The 21336-nt window shown below is 46.0% G+C and overlaps 1 pseudogene; it reads left to right on the top strand.

The window, feature by feature from the left end:
- The first annotated feature begins 203 nt into the window (after nt 1-203).
- Nucleotides 204-21025, top strand: LOC139229813 (zinc-binding protein A33-like; annotated as a pseudogene).
- The last annotated feature ends 311 nt before the right edge of the window (nt 21026-21336 follow it).

Genomic DNA, 21336 nt, shown 5'->3' with positions numbered 1-21336 from the left:
AGTGGAAAAAGAATGAATGTTATAAACTGGGCATTACAAATCTACTAAGTGACCACATACAATAAACGGTGTCATTTTGATGTAATTACAAAATGCAGAACACTGAGTCGGTCCCTGGTTACGTGAAGCCAAAACCAGGAAGTGCAGCACCGACCAAGAGTTGAAAGTGAAAGTACTGGACAGGGAAGGAGAGAGACTGGGAACACCGAGATGTCGACTGCAGGTCTAACACATGAACTAACCTGTCCCATTTGCCTGGAGATCTTCACCGAGCCGGTGTCCCTGGACTGTGGCCATCACTTCTGCCGATCCTGCATCTCTGGGACTTGGGAGGAGGTCCCGGGAGATGTCTCCTGCCCCCAGTGTCGGCAGCTCTTCACCCAGCGGGACACCAGGCCCGCTCGGACCCTGGGCAACATCGTGGAACAGTTCAGACTGCTGAAGGTGAAGGTGACAGAGCAGGAGGGGGAGTTTTACTGCAGGAACACGGGGAGAAGCTGATTCTGTTCTGTGAAGAGAAGCAGGAAGCGATCTGTGTGGATTGCTGGAGCTCAGAGCACCAAAATCACAATGTGCTCCTTATAAAGGAGGCCACCCAGATATACCAGGTACTGGGTCACTGATTTAATTTGAAATACAATCTGTACCTGTATCATCTTTAAACACACTTGGCACTCAGCTACTGACAGCGGGATATTGGTCTCAATTTATTTGATGAACATACAACAGGAAGCTGCTTCACCCTAAATTCGGCACAAATTACCAACATGTAAATCACAATTATGATTATCCATGGACCGTATTGTAGGTTTATATGTGAGCATTTAGTTACCGGAGAACAGTTGGACTTTAGGAGCCCGTGTTCTTCATTCGCTCTTTGTGCCAATAATCTGAGTGTGTGCCAGCTCACAAACTGGCAACATTTCACTGCCCGAGCTCCCTTGTTAGTGAATAATTCACAGTCTGTCAGTATCTCCCTGTCCTGTTCTAACATTGTGTCTCACTGTCAGGGACACAGGCAATATTTCCCACATTCGTCGAAGGAAGGGATCGGTAGAGCTGGTTTGCCGTGCACTCCTTCCGCTGCCTGCGCTTGGCCTCTTCACGCTCTTTGTGTTGAGACTCGAAGAGCTCAATGCCCTCCCGGATGGACTTTCTCCACCTCGGGCGGTCTTCGGCCAGGGTCTCCCAGGTGTCAGTGGTGATGTCGCACTTTACCAGGGAGGCTTTGAAGGTGTCCTTATAACGTTTCCACTGTCCTCCTTTGGCTCGTTTACCATGAAGGAGCTCTGCATAAAGTATTTGCTTAGGGAGTCTCGTAAATGGCATGAGAATTATGTGGCCTGCCCAGTGAAGCGGATCGAGTGTGGTCAGTGCTTCAATACTGGGGATGTTAGCCTGGTCGAGGACACTGATGTTGGTGTGCCTGTCCTCCCAGGAGATTTGCAGGATCTTGCAGAGACATCGTTGGTGATGTATCTCCAGCGACTTGAGGTGTCTTCTATACATCGTCCATGCCTCAGATCCATACAGGAGGACGGGTATTACAATAGCCCTGTAGACCATGAGCTTGGTGGTAGATTTGAGGGCCTGGTCTTCAAACACTCTTTTCCTCAGACGGCCAAAGACTGCACTGTCCCACTGGAGGCGGTGTTGAATCTCCGCATCAAAGGCTGCCTTTGTTGATTATAGGCTCCCGAGATATGGGAAATGGTCCATGTTGTCGAGGGCCACGCCATGAATCTTGATGATTGGAGGGCAGTGCTGTGCAGCGGGGACAGGCTGGTGGAGGACCTTTGTCTTACGGATATTAAGCGTAAGGCCCATGCTTTCATATGCCTCAATAAATACATCGACCATATCCTGGAGTTCAGCCTCTGAATGTGCAGATGCAGGCGTCGTCTGCATACTGCAGCTCAATGACAGAGGTTGGGGTGATCTTGGATCTGGCCTGGAGGCGGTGTAGGTTAACCAGCTTCCCACTGGTTCTGTAGTTTAGTTCCACTCCAGCGGGGAGCTTGTTGATTGTGAGGTGGAGCATGGTGACGAGGAAGATTGAGAAGAGGGTTGGAGCGATGACGCAGCCCTGTTTGACCCCGGTCCGGACGTGGATTGGGTCTGTAATGGATCCGTTGGTAAGGATCACGGCCTGCATGTCGTCGTGAAGCAGGCGAAGGATTTTGACAAACTTTTGGGGGCATCCGAAACGGAGGAGGATGCTCCATAGACCCTCATGGTTGACAGTGTCAAAGGCCTTTGTAAGATCGATAAAGGCCATGTGTAAGGGCTGGCGCTGCTCCCTGCATTTTTCCTGCAGCTGTCACGCTGCAAAGATCATGTCTGTTGTGCCCCGTAGGGGACAGAATCCGCATTGTGATTCCGGGACAAGCTCCTCGGCCACAGGGAGAAGTCGATTGAGGAGTACTCTGGCGACAACTTTCCCAGTGGCTGATAACAGGGAGATTTCCCTGTAGTTGCCGCAGTCGGACTTGTCCCCTTTTTAAAAAATGGTCACAATCACTGCGTCTCTGAGGTCTCCCGGCATGCTCTCCTCCCTCCAGATGAGAGAGATGAGGTTATGTATCCGCACCAACAACGCCTCTCCGCCGTACTTTAGCGCGTCAGCAGGGATTCCATCTGCACCTTTGTTATTCTTCAGCTGTTGTATGGCTTTGCCTACCTCATGCAATGTTGGAGTTTTACTGAGTTGGTGGCGGATCGCATGCTGTGGGATGGAGTCGAGAACACTCGAGTCAAAGGCAGAGTCTCGATTGAGGAGTTCTTCAAAGTGCTTCTTCCATCGGGCCCTGACAGCTTCGGTGTCCTTGAGTGCTTCCCCGTTCTTGGCCGGGAGTTTGGACCGTAGGTGGCCTTGACGGCAGTGAAGAATCCTCGCATATCGTGGCTGTCAGACAGTTGTTGTATCTCCTGTGCTTTCTCCATCCACCACTTGTTCTTTAGGTCCCGGGTTTTTAGTTGGACCTGAGCCTTGAGCCGTCTGTAATGTTGCTTTGCAGCTCCCGAGTTGGGCTGTTGCTTGAGGCTCAGAAATGCTTTGCGCTTGCGATCTATTAGTTCTTCGATCTCCTGTTCTAATATTGTGTATCACTGTCAGGGACATAGGGACTATTTCCCACTCCCTGTTCTAACATTGCGTCTCATGTCAGGGACACAGGGAATAGGGTACTTAGGTGAATGATCAGCCATGATCTTATTGAATAGTGGTGCAGGCTTGAAGGGCCGAATGGCCTACTCCTGCACCTATTTTCTATGTTTCTATGTTTCCTTTTTTCAAGCCACATGCGTTTTTGTCTCCCAGGAAAAATTGAAAAAATCATTGGAATTTCTGCAAAAACGAATGGATCTCGCTGTTCAAAGTAAAAGAGAGGGGGAGGATGGGATCTTCCAGATAAAGGTAGGGGAGGTGTCCTTTGGGGTTTGTGTTCGTAACTAACTGAATTAGCGTTTAACATAGTGAGAGAGAGTTTTACTGAATGAAGAGGTTTCTGTCCAGCACACTGCCAGCTGCTATCTGAACTTCAGCATGAGGGACCGTCTGTACACAGGTAATTTGTTTAAAAGAGGAGGAAGAGTGTTTGACTCCCATCAGATCCTTCACGCTAACTGCTAGTTGATCACTTTTTAATAACAAAGTGTACGTGTGACATCGATCCCCTTTCCCAACTCAATATCTTCTATTCTTCTACATCTCTGACAATTCGGCTGGCCCCTAACTCGCTGGTCCCAAAACTGCAGAGTTAGTGCGACCAACCTCCATACCTCATTACATCTCTTCAAACACTCAGGGAGACAAACTTAGTGTATGTTCCCATGACAATTACAAACTCTTCAGTTTCACTCATTTTAATCAGTTTTATGCATTTGTTGTTAAATATCCGGCAATTAGATTCTGCTTGGTAACTCACTCCTGAAAATCCATAACTTCAAAAAAACCGGTCACTCCCAGGTATCCATTATTCTGTACATAAACCATCGGAATCCCTCGATTAGATTCTCGTCTGTAACTCACTCCCGGGTATCCATTATTCTATATATAAACCACCTGAACCCCTCGATTAGAATCCAGTCTGTAACTCATTCCCAGGAATCCATTATTCTATATATAAACCACCTGAACCCCTCGATTAGATTCCAGTCTGTAACTCACTCCCAGGTATCCATTATTCTATATATAAACCACCTGAACCCCTCGATTAGATTACAGCCTGTAACTCACTCCCGGGTATCCATAATTCTATATATGAACCACCTGAACCCCTCGATTATATTACTGTCTGTAACTCACTCCCAGGTATCCATTATTCTATATATAAACCACCTGAACCCCTCGATTAGATTCTCGTCTGTAACTCACTCCCGGGTATCCATTATTCTATATATAAACAACCTGAACCCCTCGATTAGATTCCAGTCTGTAACTCACTTCCAGGAATCCATTATTCTATATAAAAACCACCTGAACCCCTCGATTAGATTCCAGCCTGTAACTCACATCCGGGTATCCATTATTCTATATATAAACCACCTGAACCCCTCGATTAGATTCCAGTCTGTAACTCACTCCCAGGTATCCATTATTCTATATATAAACCACCTGAACCCCTCGATTAGATTCCAGCCTCTAACTCACTCCCGGGTATCCATTATTCTATATATAAACCACCTGAAACCCTCGATTTTATTACTGCCTGTAACTCACTCCCAGGTATCCATTATTCTATATATAAACCACCTGAACCCCTCGATTAGATTCCAGCCTGTAACTCACTCCCGAGTATCCATTATTCTATATATAAGCCACCTGAACCCTTCGATTAGATTCTAGTCTGTAACTCACTTCCAGGAATCCATTATTCTATATAAAAACTACCTGAACCCCTCGATTAGATTCCAGCCTGTAACTCACACCCGGGTATCCATTATTCTATATATAAACCACCTGAACCCCTTGATTATATTCCAGTCTGTAACTCACTCCCAGGTATCCATTATTCTATAAATAAACCACCTGAACCCCTCGATTAGATTCCAGCCTGTAACTCACTCCCGGGTATCCATTATTCTATATATAAATCACCTGAACCCCTCGATTATATTACTGTCTGTAACTCACTCCCAGGTATCCATTATTCTATACATAAACCACCTGAACCCCTCGATTAGATTCTCGTCTGCAACTCACTCCCGGGTATCCATTATTCCACAGAAAACCACCTGAACACCTCGATTAGATTCCAGTCTGTAACTCACTACCTGGAATCCATTATTCTATATATAAACCACCTGAACCCCTCGATTAGATTCCAGCCTCTAACTCACTCCCAGGTATCCATTATTCTATATATAAACCACATGAACCCCTCGATTATAGTACTGTCTGTAACTCACTCCCAGTTATCCATTATTCTATATATAAACCACCTGAACCCCTCGATTAGATTCCAGTCTGTAAATCACTCCCAGGTATCCATTATTCTGTATATAAACCACCTGAAGCCCTCGCTTAGATTCCAGTCTGTAACTCACTCCCGCGTATCCATTATTCTATAAATGAACCACCTGAATCCCTCAATTAGATTCCAGCCGGTAGCTCACTCCCAGGTATCCATTATTCTATATATAAACCACCTCAACCCCTCGATTAGATTCCAGTCTGTAACTCACTTCCAGGAATCCATTATTCTATATAAAAACCACCTGAACCCCTCGATTAGATTCCAGCCTGTAACTCACACCCGCGTAACCATTATTCGATATAAACCACCTGAACCCCTCGATTATATTCCAGTCTGTAACTCACTCCCAGGTATCCATTATTCTATAAATAAACCACCTGAACCCCTCGATTAGATTCCAACCTGTAACTCACTCCCAGGTATCCATTATTCTATATATAAACCACCTGAACCCCTCGATTATATTACTGTCTGTAACTCACTCCCAGGTATCCATTATTCTATATATAAACCATCTGAACCCCTCGATTAGATTCTCGTCTGTAACTCACTCCCGGGTATCCATTATTCCACATATAAACCACCTGAACCCCTCGATTAGATTCTCATCTGTAACTCACTCCCGGGTATCCATTATTCCACATATAAACCACCTGAACCCCTCGATTAGATTCCAGCCTGTAGCTCACTACCAGGAATCCATTATTCTATATATAAACCACCTGAACCCCTCGATTAGATTCCAGCCTCAAACTCACTCCCAGGTATCCATTATTCTATATATAAACCACCTGAACCCCTCGATTATATTACTGTCTGTAACTCACTCCCAGTTATCCATTATTCTATATATAAACCACCTGACCCCCTCGATTAGCTTCCAGTCTGTAACTCACTCCCAGGAATCCATTATTCTATATATAAACCACCTGAACACCTCGATTAGATTCCAGCCTCTAACTCACTCCCGGGTATCCATTATTCTATATATAAACCACCCGAACCCCCAATTATATTACTGTCGGCAACTCACTCCCAGGTATCCATTATTCTACATATAAACCACCTGAACCCCTCGCTTAGATTCCAATCTGTAACTCACTCCCGCGTATCCATTATTCTATAAATGAACCACCTGAACCCCTCAATTAGGTCCCAGCCGGTAACTCACTCCCAGGTATCCATTATTCTATATATAAACCACCTCAACCCCTCGATTAGATTCTCGTCTGTAACTCACTCCCGGGTATCCATTATTCTATATATAAGCCACCTGAACCCCTCGATTAGATTCCAGTCTGTAACTCACTTCCAGGAATCCATTATTCTATATAAAAACCACCTGAACCCATCGATTAGATTCCAGCCTGTAACTCACACCTGGGTATCCATTGTTCTATATAAACCACCTGAACCCCTCGATTAGATTCCAGTCTGTAACTCCCTCCCAGGTATCCATTATTCTATAAATAAACCACCTGAACCCCTCGATTAGATTCCAGTCTGTAACTCACTCCCGGGTATCCATTATTCTCTATATAAACCACCTGAACCCCTCGATCATATTACTCTCTGTTACTCACTCCCAGGTATCCATTATTCTATATATAAACCACCTGAACCCCTCGATTAGATTCTCGTCTGTAACTCACTCCCGGGTACCCATTATTCTATATATAAACCACCTGAACCCCTCAATTATATTACTGTCTGTAATTCACTCCCAGGTATCCATTATTCTATATATAAACCACCTGAACCCCTCGATTAGATTCCAGTCTGTAACTCACTCCCAGTTATCCATTATTCTATATATAAACCACCTGAAGCCCTCGATTAGATTACTGCCTGTAACTCACTCACAGCTAACGGCTATTTAATTAAATTACTCTGTTGACAGTGCTTATTGGGAATTGCTGTTTCCTTATTAATATAGTGAGGCAATTAAAGCAGTTTGACAGACAGTGCGACTTACAGAGTGACAAAGAATATAACAAACCCTATTTCCATATGTGATGGTACATGACTTATACTCTGTAGAAGACACACGGAGCCCAGGGACACAAGGATTATGAATACTGTTTGTCTATTCTGTATTCAATCTGTTCTAGGTCCAGGTTGACAGTGTGAGAAGTGAAATCAAGACTGAGTTTGAAAAGGCGCACAAGTTCCTGTCTGAGAAGGAAGAGCTGATGAAAGCAGAGCAGGAGATAAAAGCAGATAAAATATTGAAGCAAATGGAGAACAATTTAAAGAGCACCTTCGATGAAATGTCTTATCTTGAAGGGATCATAAGAAATCTAAAGGTGAGACTGGACATACAAGAAGCCCCAAAACTCCTCAAGGTACAAAATGTCCCTCCTCATTGTACAGGGAATCTGAACGGACAGTGAAATAAGTGTCAGTGGGATTGATCTACAGGGTCAATGGGAGCAAACCAGCCCCCTCAGTGAGAGCAGGTCAGTGGAAACACTGCAACATTCAGGGGACTGGGGGCAATGGTTAACATACTGACCTTTCACCTCTGGGCTTTGGTTTAGCCTCAATCTGATTGATGGATGGACATCTCTTTATGCTGTCAGTAAGCCTCCAATGGGAATTGATGTGAGGCAATCTCAAGGCAGTTCCGAAACATAGTGCAACAGTGGCACTGATTGGTGACTGGACTCTTCTGAGGATGGGATTAAGGTGTAGTGTTGAGGCAGAGTACGTAAAACTTTGCTGACTGTTGACTGTACTGTTCCTGATCCTGGGAGTGCTTGATGGTGACACTGGGGATCAAAATGGAAACTATACGGTTAAACCGTCTGCCTTTGTGTTCCATATCAATGTTAATGAAAACAAAGTCTTGGGCTGGGGTTGCATGTTTTTTAACCTCATGCTCTTCCATTATTCAGCTCTGGTATCCTTTGTATTATTGCGTTTAGAATTCAATCTTCAAAAGTTACACAGGAGCAGTTGGAAATAAATCTAATGATTTGTTGAAGTTGCAATTCTTCCTTTATTCATGTTGCAGCTTTCGTCCCAAAGCGCTTTGCAGGCAATGAAGTACTTTTGGTGTAGCCACTGTTGAAATGCAGGAAACCACAGCAGCCAATTTACGCACAGCAAGCTCCCACAGATTGCAATCAAATAAATGACCAGATAATCTGTCTTGGGTGTTGTAATGTATGGGCCTGTGATTATGCTCACAGGTTTGTAGAGCTGTTGCCCTGGCCAAAGTAGGCATTAACAGCACTGTTGTGTATGGAGAAAGAGTCAGTCTGAACATTGTGAGCTCAAAGTAAAGTGTGATCTTAGTCTTTTATGGCAAGTCTCCAGAGTGCCTCTCCAACCTGTGAAGCCTTCTTAAATACCTATCCTCCCAAGGGATTATGGGATCCCTTGGGACTCCAGGGAATGAGCCCTCTGGTGGCTGTACCGAATAAATACAAGTCCACATATATAACAACACTCCCCCCGCAAAGTCGATAGTGTAACAATTTACAATATGAGTCAATCTGGGGCCCTTCTTGCCCTGGTTGATTGTCTCGGTGTGAAAGCTGGTGTTGTTGAATCATTTGTTGGGGCCTTGCTGGGCTGCTGTGAAGTTGGCCTTACTGGGCTGCCTGGTGTGTTGGGCCCTGCAGGGCTGCTGTGGATGATGGGTTCTGCTTCGTGGTCAACCGTGGTGTCGGTTGTCACTGATGTGTGTGTTGGGGGATCAAAAAAGGTAGGGTCCAAGGTGGGTTGCTCAGGGTAGTCCATGAATCTGAGTTTGATTTGGTCCAAGTGTTTCTGGTGAATGAGTCCATTTGAAGTTTGACCAGAAACACACTGCTCCCCTCTTTGGCCACGACAGTGCCGGGAAGCCACTTGGGACCTTGTCCATAATTTAATACAAGTACAGGATCATGGACTTCAATCTCGCGGGACACATTTGCGCTATCATGTTATGCACTTTGTTGAAGCCGCCTGCTCTCTACCTGTTCATGTAGATCAGGGTGATCTAACGAGAGCCTTGTCTTAAGTGTTCTTTTCATGAGCAGTTCAGCAGGTGGGATCCCAGTAAGCCAGTGGCGTCTCGTGCGGTAGCTAAACAGGACTCGGGATAGGCGAGTCTGCAGTGAGCCTTCAGTTACCCTCTTCAAGCCTTGCACTGCTCTCTCTGCCTGACCATTGGACGCTGGTTTAAACGGGGCAGATGTGACATGTTTGATCCCGTTACGGGTCATGAATTCTTTGAACTCAGCACTGGAAAAACATGGCCCATTTTCGCTCACCGGGACATCGAGTAAGCCGTGTGTGCAAACATGGCCCGCAGGCTTTCAGTGGTGGCAGCGGACGTGCTAGCCGACATTATCTCACATTCAATCCACTTGGAGTACGCGTCTACAACAAGGAACATTTTACCCAACAATGGGTCTGCATAGTCGATGTGTACCCGGGACCACGGTTTGCAGGGCCAAGAACATAAACTTAGCAGCGCCTTCCTGGGCACATTGCTTACCTGCGAGCATGTATTACATCTGTGAACGCAGGACTTAAGTCCGCATCGATACCGGGCCACCACACATGGGATCTGTCTATCGCTTTCATCATTACAATGCCTGGGTGGGTACTGTGGAGGTCATTGATGAAGGTGTCTCTGCCCTTTTTGGGGACAACTACTCGATTGCCCCACAGAAGGCACTCTGCCTGTATAGACATTTCATTTTGCGCCACTGAAATGGCTTTATCTCTTCCTGCATTTCCACTGGGACACTGGACCAACTCCCGCTAAGCACACAGCTTTTGACTAGAGATAATAAAGGGTCCTGGCTTGTCCTGGTTTTGATCTGCTGGGCAGTGACTGGTGATTGCTCACTCTCAAATGCTTCTATAACCATGGCTAGATCTGCGGGCTGCACCATTTCCACCCCCCTGGTGGGCAATGGCAGCCTACTGAGAGCATCGGCGCAGTTTTCTGTGCCTGGCCTGTAGCGGATCGCGTAGTTGTATGCGGACAACATGAGTGCCCATTTCTGGATGTGGGCCGATGCATTGGTATTTATCCCTTTACTCTCGGAAAATAGGGATGTAAGTGGCTTATGGTCAGTTTCCAATTCGAATTTAACCCAAACAGTTATTGATGCAATTTATTTACCCCATAGACACACACTAACGCTTCTTTTTCAATCATGCTGTAGACTCTCTTGGCCTTAGACAGACTCCTGGATGCATAAGCAAGTGGTTACAGTTTCCTGAAATCATTAGCTTGTTGCAATACACACCAGACGCCAAATGACGACTCATCACATGCTAGTACCAAACGCATACAACACAAGCAATTTGTTTGAGTTAACAATTTTCTCACTTGTATAAAGGCATTTTCTTGGCTTTTGCCCCAAACCCATTCACCCCCTTTTCATAGTAATGCATGTAGTAGTTCAAGCAGGGTGCGGAGACCCGGTAACGACTGCAGCTCCGTCACGTTCTGTGGCCTCGGTGCGTTCTCGATTGCCTCCATCTTGGTGTTGGTGGGCCTGATGCCATCCACCGCAATCCTCCTTCCCAAGAATTCCACTTCAGGCGGCAGGAAAACGCACTTCGAGCGTTTTAACCTGAGCCCCATGCAGTTGAGTTGACTAAGAACCTCCTCCAGGTTCTGCAGGTGCTCGACTGTATTCCGACCTGTGACCAAGATGTCATCCTGGAAGACCTCGGTGTGCAGGACCGACTTCAGTAAGCTTTCGATGTTTCTCTGGAATATCGCCGCCGCTGATTGGATTCCAAACGGGCATCTGTTATAAACAAAAAGACCTTTGTGCGTGTTGATGCAGGTGAGGGCCTTCGATGATTCCTCCAGTTCCTGCATCACGTAGGCTGAAGTCAGATCCAGCTTCGTGAACGTCTTTCCTCCCGCCAGCGTTGCAAAGAGGTCGTCGGCTTTTGGTAGTGGGTATTGGTCCTGCACGGAAAAAACGATTGGTAGTTACTTTGTAATCGCCACAGATTCTGACGGTGCCGTCTCCCTTGAGGACTGCGACAGTAGGACTGGCCCACTCGCTGAACTCGATCGGTGAAATGATGCCCTCTCATTGCAGCCGGTCTAGCTCGATCTCTACCCTTTCTCTCATCATGTACGGTACTGCTCCCGCCTTGTGATGGATGGGTCGCGCCCCCGGAATTAGGTGGATCTGCACTTTTGCTCCTTGGAATTTCCCGATGCCTGGTTCGAACAGCGAAGAAAATTTGTTTAAGACCTGGGCACAAAAAGTGTCGTCAGCGGGCGATAGCGCTCGTACGGTGTCCCAGTTCCAGCGTATCTTTCCCAGCCAGCTCCTGCCGAGCTGCGTGGGACCATCGCCCGGTTCCACCCAGAGTGGTAGCTTGTGTACTGCTCCATCGTAGGAGACCTTTACGGTAGCACTGCCGATTACAGTAATCAGTTCTTTAGTGTAAGTTCTTAGTCTCGTGCGAACTGGAGTTAAGACTGGCCTTGAGGCCTTGTTGCACCACAACCTTTCGAAATTCTTTTTGCCCATGATGGACTGGCTCGCGCTCATGTCCAGCTCCATTGACACTGCGAGTTCATTTAGTTCAACATTCAGCATTATCAGGGGACAATTCGTGGTGAATGTGTGCACCCCATGTACCTCTGCCTCCTCTATCTGAGGCTCTGGTTCATAGTGATCCTCCGTGGATCTGTTCTCCTCTGCAGCATGGTGGTTTGCAGGTTTAACAGGCTGAGCAGCTCGCCTGCACACTCATTGAAAGTGTCCCATTGTTCCACAGCCCTTGCAAACGTATCCTTTGAATTGGTATGAATGGAAATGATGACCACCCCTGCAGCGCCAACAAGGTGTTAATGGCCTTGCATTCATCACCCTTGATGGTGGACTCTGAGACACCTGCGAACGTGTAGCTGCAGGTATGTGTGACCTGTCCTGTACATTACGATTCGAAAACTTGTAGCAGCACTTGTGTGCTGCGAGATTTGCTTAGTATTGTCACTGGTGGCAATGAACGCCTGGGCTATCGCTATGGCCTTACTCAAGGTTGGGGTATCTACAGTCAAAAGCTTGCGAAGTATGGTTTTGTGGTCAATGCCAAGTATGATAAGTCTCTGAGTATGTGCTCCAAATGTCCTTCAAATTTGAAATGTCCTGCAAGGCATCTCAGCTCGGCGACATAACTCACCACTTCCTGGCCTTCAGACCTTTTGTAGGTGTAGAACCAGCACCTCACCATCAGAACGCTTTCCTTCAGGTTCAAATGCTCTCGAACCAGTGTGCACAAATCGTTGTACGATTTTTCCATGGGTTTCACTGGAGTGAGCAGATTCTTCATGAGGCCATACGTTGGTGCCCTACAGACGGTGAGGAGGATCGCTCTACGTTTGGCAGTGCTCTCTTCCCCATCTAGCTCGCTGGTCATGAAGTATTGGTCGAGTCGTTCTACAAAAGTTTCCCAATCATCTCCCTCTGAAAATTTCTCCAGGATGCCCACTGTTCTCTGTATCTTTGTGTTCACTATCTTTATCTCGTCACCAGTTGTTGTGTATGGAGAAAGAGTCAGACTGAATACTGTGAGCTCAAAGTAACGTGTGACCTTAGTCCAATATTGCAGGTCTCCAGAGTGCCTCTCCAATCTGTGAAGCCTTCTTAAATACCTGTCCTCCCAAAGGATTATGGGATTCCTTGGAACTCCGGGGAATGAGCCCTCCGGTGGCTGTACCAAGTAAATACAAGTCCACATATATAACAAGAACGAGAGAGTCTTTCAGCCCGACTGTCTGCATCTCTTCCGCGGGTACATTCGAGCCAAGGTGTCCCTGGAGCTGGAACACACAGTGTCCACAGGTACACTCGCGGCCTTTCACGAGTGGTGGGCACTGGGGAGACTGGAATGCATCATCACCCCCGGCAACCAAATTTTAATTAGATCCAAGTTTACTGTTAAAGTTTAATTTGTTTTAAGTTTGTCGGTTTTAGTACCCCTCTTTAATCAGGGGGCACTTGATTATTGTTTGAAACAAAATAGTTGTAGAGCTGTTACCCTGGCCAAGGTGGTCATTAACCGGTCCACGCAGCGGGCGGTCGAGGGGGTCTTTCAGCCCGAATGCCTACCTCTCTTCCACAGTTACATCTGAGCCAGGGTGTCCCTGGAGATGGAGCACGTGGTGTTCACTGGTACACTCGCAGCCTTCCGCACGAGGTGAGCATCGGAGGGACTGGAGTACATCATTTCAACAGGGAACAATATTTAAATTTATTTTGATAAGTCAAGGTTCCCTTTAATGTTTGTTAGTTAATTTAGTTAATTTGTGTTTTTATTGTGCCCTTACAAAAGGGGGCACTTGAATTAACGTTCTATCAAAATAGTTGTGGAGTTGTTGCATTGTGAGTAGCTTAGCCAGTCACATGATGCTCACAATACTCAAAACACCCCAGTCAGCTGGGTCTAGGTCATCCACAATGAAGTATGTTGTTGTCAGCCTGGTGGATAAACTGGTAACATGTGGTGTGATTGTTAAACCTTTGTTAATAAACCAATTATTTCTTAATAGCAATGTGTTGCTATGAATTCTTAAGCAAAGAACCCAGGAAGCAAATATATTACAGGTGTGTGTTGAGGGATAAATATTGGCCATGACACCAGTAGAACTCCCCTTCTCTTCTTCCAATAGGGCTGTTGGAGTTTTAATGTTTACCTGAGAGGGCAGATGCGGCCTCTGTTGAAAGTCTCAACTGAAAGATGGCACCTCTGATGGTCTAGATTTTGTACTGAAGTGTTGGACTGGCACTTGAATCCATTGGTATCTTTTTGTCTTAACAAGAAAGAAATGAATTCCTCAATAGTTGTCCTGGAACAATTAGAAGTAGGTCTAACAGTTCGTTAATGTTGCCAGGTCCTTTTCTGACTGACACCTTGGTGTCCAGATTCTGTCCCTCTTTATCATTTCCCTGAGAGATTTGCAGTAGCAGCTCTTTAATCTGATTCAGTAACGTTTATTGTGTTCCTTTCCCCTCAGGACATTCAAGCCCTTTTGAACAGGTAAGCAGACTTAAAAAGCTGTTCTGTGATCTGATTGCTGCTGTCTCTCTAACACAGACTGATTCCCAGCTCCGTTTTTACAGGTGTGAGATCGAGGTTCACAATCCCGGAGATGTCTCCGCTGAGCTACCTGTGCATACAGTTGATGGGCCATTCACATATGTCAATGTGTGGAGGGAAATGAGAGCAGTGATTTCACCAGGTATCTTTCTCTGTATCACACCTTCTCCCTACTGTTATCCATGTGACTAATGATGTTTGATACAATAAAGCCCAAGATTCCATTGGCCTTCCTAATCACTTGCTGTACCTGAATATTAACCTTTTGTGTTTCATGCACAAGTAACCCCAGGTCCTGCTGTATTGCAATTTTTCTCCATGTAAATAATAATCTGGAACTTCATCTCAGTTAAAAGGGATTTGTTTATCGAGTGCACCCCGTGCGCTAACAACCAGATGTTCTGTCCGGATCTGCCATCTAACACAGCTTTTGAAATATCGCAATCACAAAACAGCTCACAAGTTAACAGGCACTTTTGCTCAACACAAAATATATTGTTTTTCGTGAGGCATATTGGTCAATGAAATTTGGTCAACTTTAAGCCAACTTTCACACAATCTTACCGTCCACTTTCAAGTGACTGCAACCAAATTTTGGGTCACAAACACTTACACTTTGTCTTTGTTGTCTTCTTTCTTCGGTGTCTTCTACAACAGCTTGGCAAACTCCTGTTGCCTGTTAACACGGCAGGTTATCAACAGATACAACACAATCACCAACTGAACAAGGGCTAGAACGTGGGAGATAATCCTTATCCAAGGATGAACCTCAATATCCCAGCGGGCCAAATCATTACCCCAGTATTATCTTTATCTGCTTGGCATCTCTCAAAATGCAGGGTAATTTTCCTCAGAACCCTCCGTATTTTCCCCACTTCGGGATCAAAATCTGACATAGCTGCCTGTAGGTAGGGCAGACTGTGGAACATCTGGGTGCGTCACCAATGGTTGTGCGGCTGCCCTTCTAAATGAACCCACCGTATTGCCCCTCCCATGGCCACAGAATAGATGGGCCAAAGTTTGTCAGTAAAAGCCGCCAGGAATTCATTGGGGCTCTGCTCGATGCCTGCTATGGCCAGAAAAGGATCCTTTTTACCAGCCCACAATGCTTGAGCAATTCACACTTTCAAGCCTCATAATTGCCTCCAGCTGCCTTTTTATCCATCGGAAGGCCGCCGAACACTCCTGGACTGAGAGTTAAAAGCAACAGTCATTTCTTTTCCTCATCACCCAAGCTGTTCAAGGCAGCTATTCTACCTCTAAGCAGCGCCTTTGGGGGTCTGCCCCCTGCTCCAACCTTTCACATCACTGGCCATTTTCCACAAGTTCTCTATCCAGTGCCCCCAGGACTCCTACATCCGCCCTATCAGCCGGCGTCTGGTATCATTTTTGATGCATCGCAACGATAGGCGGGGTCCGAATTCCCTCTAGTGGGCCATGTTCTGGTTCCTTGTATAATTTTGCTTCACCTTCATCACATCCCTCAGCACTCTCTCCATTTTCCTGTCCTTCTGACCGAGGGGGTCATTGCACGCACAATGCCCCTTTGTACACACACCTTATCCTCCAACTCCTTACCCTTCCTTTTGCACTCTTTGAAATCCCCCTTAGCGCTCGTTCTTCTGAAAACTGCTTCTGAGCAACCCTATATGTGTCTTTCAGGTCCTCATTAACCCTTACTGCCTGTTCTGTGCGATGCCTCTGATCTGCTTCCTTCATGGCCCACATATCACACCGATTCTGATTATTAATACACTGACTCTCGAGGTACTGTTCTTTATTGCACCTTCTCTCCTTTTCCTTCTCAAACTGTTTCTCCAGCTTCCTCTTGCTTTCCTTGCCTTCCTATTATCCTTCTTACTCCTCTCTCTCTCTTCCTCTAATTCCTTTAAAAGTCAGTTTATTACCGCTTCCTTCTCACTAATTTTCTCGTCCCTATCTTCTATCTCCTTTCGCAACCTAATCTTTGTACTCGCAACATTCTTAACTTGCCTCCGATATGCTAATAACCAGAGAGCCTTCATTTTTCTGGACTGGCGCGTAGACCCTTGTGTCCACTATTCGGCCTCACAAACCGGATCATAACTGTTTATAATGACCGGTACCCACCCCTCCCTGAGAGGTAACGTCTCCATCACATTACTTAAAACTCAAGTGATCATCAACAGAAACCCACGTACTAACATTAGCGAGTGGTCAGTTGAGCGGTGACTAGACGTGGCTCTTTAACTGGCGACTGACCAGGTTGCCTTTTGACTGCAGCAGTACCCAATGTAGTTTAGTAAAAGTTAGTAAAGACACACGTAGGTCCCCTGCAGTCAGAATCCGGGGAAGTCATAATGGGGAACAAAGAAATGGCAGACCAATTGAACAATTTCTTTGGTTCGGTATTCACTAAGGAGGACACAAACAACCTTCCGGATATAAAAGGGGTCAGAGGGTCTAGTAAGAAGGAGGAACTGAGGGAAATCCTTATTAGTCGGGTAATTGTGTTGGGGAAATGATGGGATTGAAGGCCGATAAATCCCCAGGGCCTGATGGACTGCATCCCAGAGTACTTAAGGAGGTGGCCTTGGAAATAGCGGATGCATTGACAGTCATTTTCCAACATTCCATAGACTCTGGATCAGTTCCTATGGCATGGAGTGTAGCCAATGTAACTCCACTTTTTAAAAAAAGGAGGGAGAGAGAAAACAGGGAGTTATAGACCGGTCAGCCTGACATCAATAGTGGGTAAAATGATGGAATCAATTATTAAGGATGTCATAGCAGCGCATTTGGAAAGAGGTGACATGATAGGTCCAAGTCAGCATGGATTTGTGAAAGGGAAATCATGCTTGACAAATCTTCTGGAATTTTTTGAGGATGTTTCCAGCAGAGTGGACAAGGGAGAACCAGTTGATGTGGTGTATTTGGGCTTTCAGAAGGCTTTCGACCAGGTCCCACACAAGAGATTAATATGCAAAGTTAAAGCACATGGGACTGGGGGTAGTGTGCTGACATGGATTGAGAACTGGTTGTCAGACAGGAAGCAAAGAGTAGGAGTAAATGGGTACTTTTCAGAATGGCAGGCAGTGGGGTACCGCTAGGTTTTGTGCTGGGGCCCCAGCTGTTTACATTGTACATTAATGATTTAGACGAGGGGATTAAAGGTAGTATCTCCACATTTGCGGATGACACAAAGTTGGGTGGCAGTGTGAGCTGCGAGGAGGATGCTATGAGGCTGCAGAATGACTTGGATAGGTTAGGTGAGTGGGCAAATGCATGGCAGATGAAGTATAATGTGGATAAATGTGAGGTTATCCACTTTGGTGGTAAAAACAGAGAGACAGACTATTATCTGAATGGTGACAAATTCGGAAAAGGGGAGGTGCAACGAGACCTGGGTGTCATAGTACATCAGTCATTGAAGGTTGGCATGCAGGTGCAGCAGGCGGTTAAGAAAGCAAATGGCATGTTGGCCTTCATAGCATGGGGTTTTGAGTACAGGGGCAGGGAGGTGTTACTACAGTTGTACAGGGCCTTGGTGAGGCCACATCTGGAGTATTGTGTACAGTTTTGGTCTCCTAACTTGAGGAAGGACATTCTTGCTATTGAGGGAGTGCAGCGAAGGTTCACCAGACTGATTCCCGGGATGGCGGGACTGATATATCAAGAAAGACTGGATCAATTGGGCTTGTATTCACTGGAGTTCAGAAGAATGAGAGGGGATCTCATAGAAACGTTTAAAATTCTGATGGGTTTCGACAGGTTAGATGCAGGAAAAATGTTCCCAATGTTGGGGAAGTCCAGAACCAGGGGTCACAGTCTAAGGATAAGGGGTCAGCCATTTAGGACCGAGATGAGGAGAAACGTCTTCACCCAGAGAGTGGTGAACCTGTGGAATTCTCTACCACAGAAAGTTGTTGAGGCCAATTCACTAAATATATTCAAAAAGGAGTTAGATGTAGTCCTTACTACTAGGGGGATCAAGGGGTATGGCGAGAAAGCAGGAATGGGGTACTGAAGTTGCATGTTCAGCCATGAACTCATTGAATGGCGGTGCAGGCTCAAAGGACCGAATGGCCTACTCCTGCACCTATTTTCTATGTTTCTATGTTTCTATACACTGGATGACACTAAGGTATCTTTCTCTGTATATCACCTTCTCCCTACTGTTATCCATGTGACTAATGATGTTTGCTACACTGGAGGACACCAGGTATCTTTCTCTGTATATTATTGGATATCTTTCTCCTACCAAGTTAAACGACATGTGTTTAATGATATTCAATGTATGGAGGGGTCTGCTTCTGAGGCACATCACCTGACCGCCACACTCTTCTGATTGGTTTATCAGGCTCCCGGTGGGGCCCACGTTGACACTTGCAGAGGCTGATATGCTTCCCCTCACTCGGTGTACCAGCTGCCATTACTACATCAAAACAACATACTAACACTGATGGACAAGAAAAGAACCTCTGGTTCATCCTGCTTGTCCAACATAATTGTGATACTGTCTGCATCACAACATATACATTCCCACATCACACAAAACTATGTGATCTCCAGGGAGAGGCGAGGGAAAAAAATGATAAAATGCCAGGGATTTGGTGGATGGGAAAATCAGTGAAATTTCTCCGACTCCACGTAGGCAATCTAAACTAGTCCAGGAGATCACTTTGGCCTTGAATTCCCTGTAATCCCCAACTTTTATAAAACGTGATCTCCGCCCTCAGCCAGAAACAGGTCCAGCTGTTACTTGAAGGAATTCAGCGAATTGGTGGCCACCACACAAGTGGGCAGCATGTTCCAGAGGTTCACTCTTCTCTGGGAAAAGTACTACCTCCTGACATCAAACCTAGGCCTGGCCTTACACAACTCATAGGTGTCGGCCCTGGTCCTCCCTAACCTATTTAATAGGAACAAACTGATTACTTCAACACAATCTATTCCCTTCATCATCTTATAAACCTCGATCAATTCGCCCCTAAATCTACGCTTCCCTTACGTGTAGAGTCCCAGCTCTTTTAGTGTACATTGATAAATAAGTTTTTCAAACTGGGAATTGATCTAGTGGTCCTTCTCTGCACCCTTTCCAAAGCTTCAATATCACCCACTCAAGCCCCATTCCATGGTCTGGGAATGGGAACTCCCAGCTTAGGAAGACCTCATCTTTGGCCCTGCCTCAGGTCCATCATTTGCCTTGTAAATGACAGGTCAAAGTTCCCCCTCTCACGAGACACTTCAGAAATAGTTTCCAAGGGAGTTTCACTGGTCACCTGCTGTCAAGGAGCCCGGAGAACCCTAAAGGAAGTTGCAGACCCACGGTAACATAAGCAGCCATTTTATTAAGGCAACTCAAGTAATTCTCTGCTATTTGGAGCTGAATTTAACCCAGGTTACACTCCATTCATGTATAAGTGGAGATGCCGGTGAGAATATTGAGCTCCGTGGTTCCACACACACAATAAATGACCATGTTTCCAGGCTCAACCATTGGCTGCTGTGTAGACTGAAATAGAACTGTCGCCTCTTCAGTCCCAGTCAGACATTAGAAAGGTCATCAGCACTGTCCCAAAAGTGCCAGAATACAGCAGGCTGGGCTCAGGGAGAGAGACAGAGTTCCTGCAGCTTTTGGTCAATGAGGCCGTGTCCTGGAGCAAGATCTTTACCTTAAATAGATTGATGAAAATCTGCACTGTGTAAATAGGACTGAGAGAACGGTGAGGGTTCAAAGGTGAGAAATCCCACAGACACCCTTTCCCTGGGTCTCCACAGTTCCTGGGCTGAGGAAAGTGGTGATGGCCCATCACTGTCTGTACACATCTCGTGATTCGGTCCTGGTTTTCTTACAGTAACAGCTTCCCATTCATGTTTTGTTTCAGTCCCAGCGTCTCTCACCCTGGACCCAGAGACGGCAAACAAACAATTCATCTTGTCCCAGGATCTGACCAGTGTGAGGTTCGGGAATAAGGAGCAACACCTTCCTGATCAGCCGGAAAGATTTGATAAAAATTGGTATGTTTTGAGCTCAATGAGTTTCACATCAGGGAGACACTACTGGGAGGTGGGTCTTGGAAATAAGCCTCTCTGGGTTGTGGGTGTCTGCAGAGAGCCTGTCACCAGGAAGCAAAGCCTGAAATGTTCACCTGAGAATGAATATTGGGTCATCGGCCTGCTTCCTGACTGCAGATCATGGAAAATCCCAGATGCCATCTCGCCTCTGAAAGTGAAACCCCGGAAGCTGGGAGTTTACCTGGACTATGAGGGAGGACAGGTGTCATTTTACGATGCTGAAGACATGTCTCACCTGTACACTTTCACTGAGAAACTATATCCCATCTTTAATCCCTGTAGGAATAACTCTGGCGATAAATCTGACCCACTCACACTGCTCACTGGGTAACACAGTGGAGCATGGTTTCTGAGTTCATGGCCGTAGTGAGCAGCCTTACCCACTGCCTGAGCAGCCCACGTCGCTCCGATCCTCTGCTGTGTACTGCCGGGGGGGGGCGGGGTGCAGGGGAGGGTGGAGGGTGTTTGCTGTTAGTGTGATCTCTGTAAATTTAGCTCAGTGCCTCTACCCATCCTTCTGTCCCTATCTCAATGTACTATGACACAGACACATTGTGCTGGAATATAATGAAGTAAAATGATCTCCTGAATTGTGATAACTGTATCCAGCTGTCTTACAATTAATTATGAATCTGTTTATATTTTCTCCCTTCAATAAAAGTTGACTTGTAGACTGGACTGACACCGGGCGTGATGATTGATGACTCAGAGAAGTTGCAGAAAG

This window comes from Pristiophorus japonicus, chromosome 19 (assembly GCF_044704955.1).
Source record: "Pristiophorus japonicus isolate sPriJap1 chromosome 19, sPriJap1.hap1, whole genome shotgun sequence".
Classification (NCBI taxonomy): Eukaryota; Metazoa; Chordata; class Chondrichthyes; family Pristiophoridae; genus Pristiophorus; species Pristiophorus japonicus.
The sequence above is the reverse complement of the archived record's forward strand: the minus strand, read 5'-3'. Positions and strand labels throughout refer to the sequence as shown.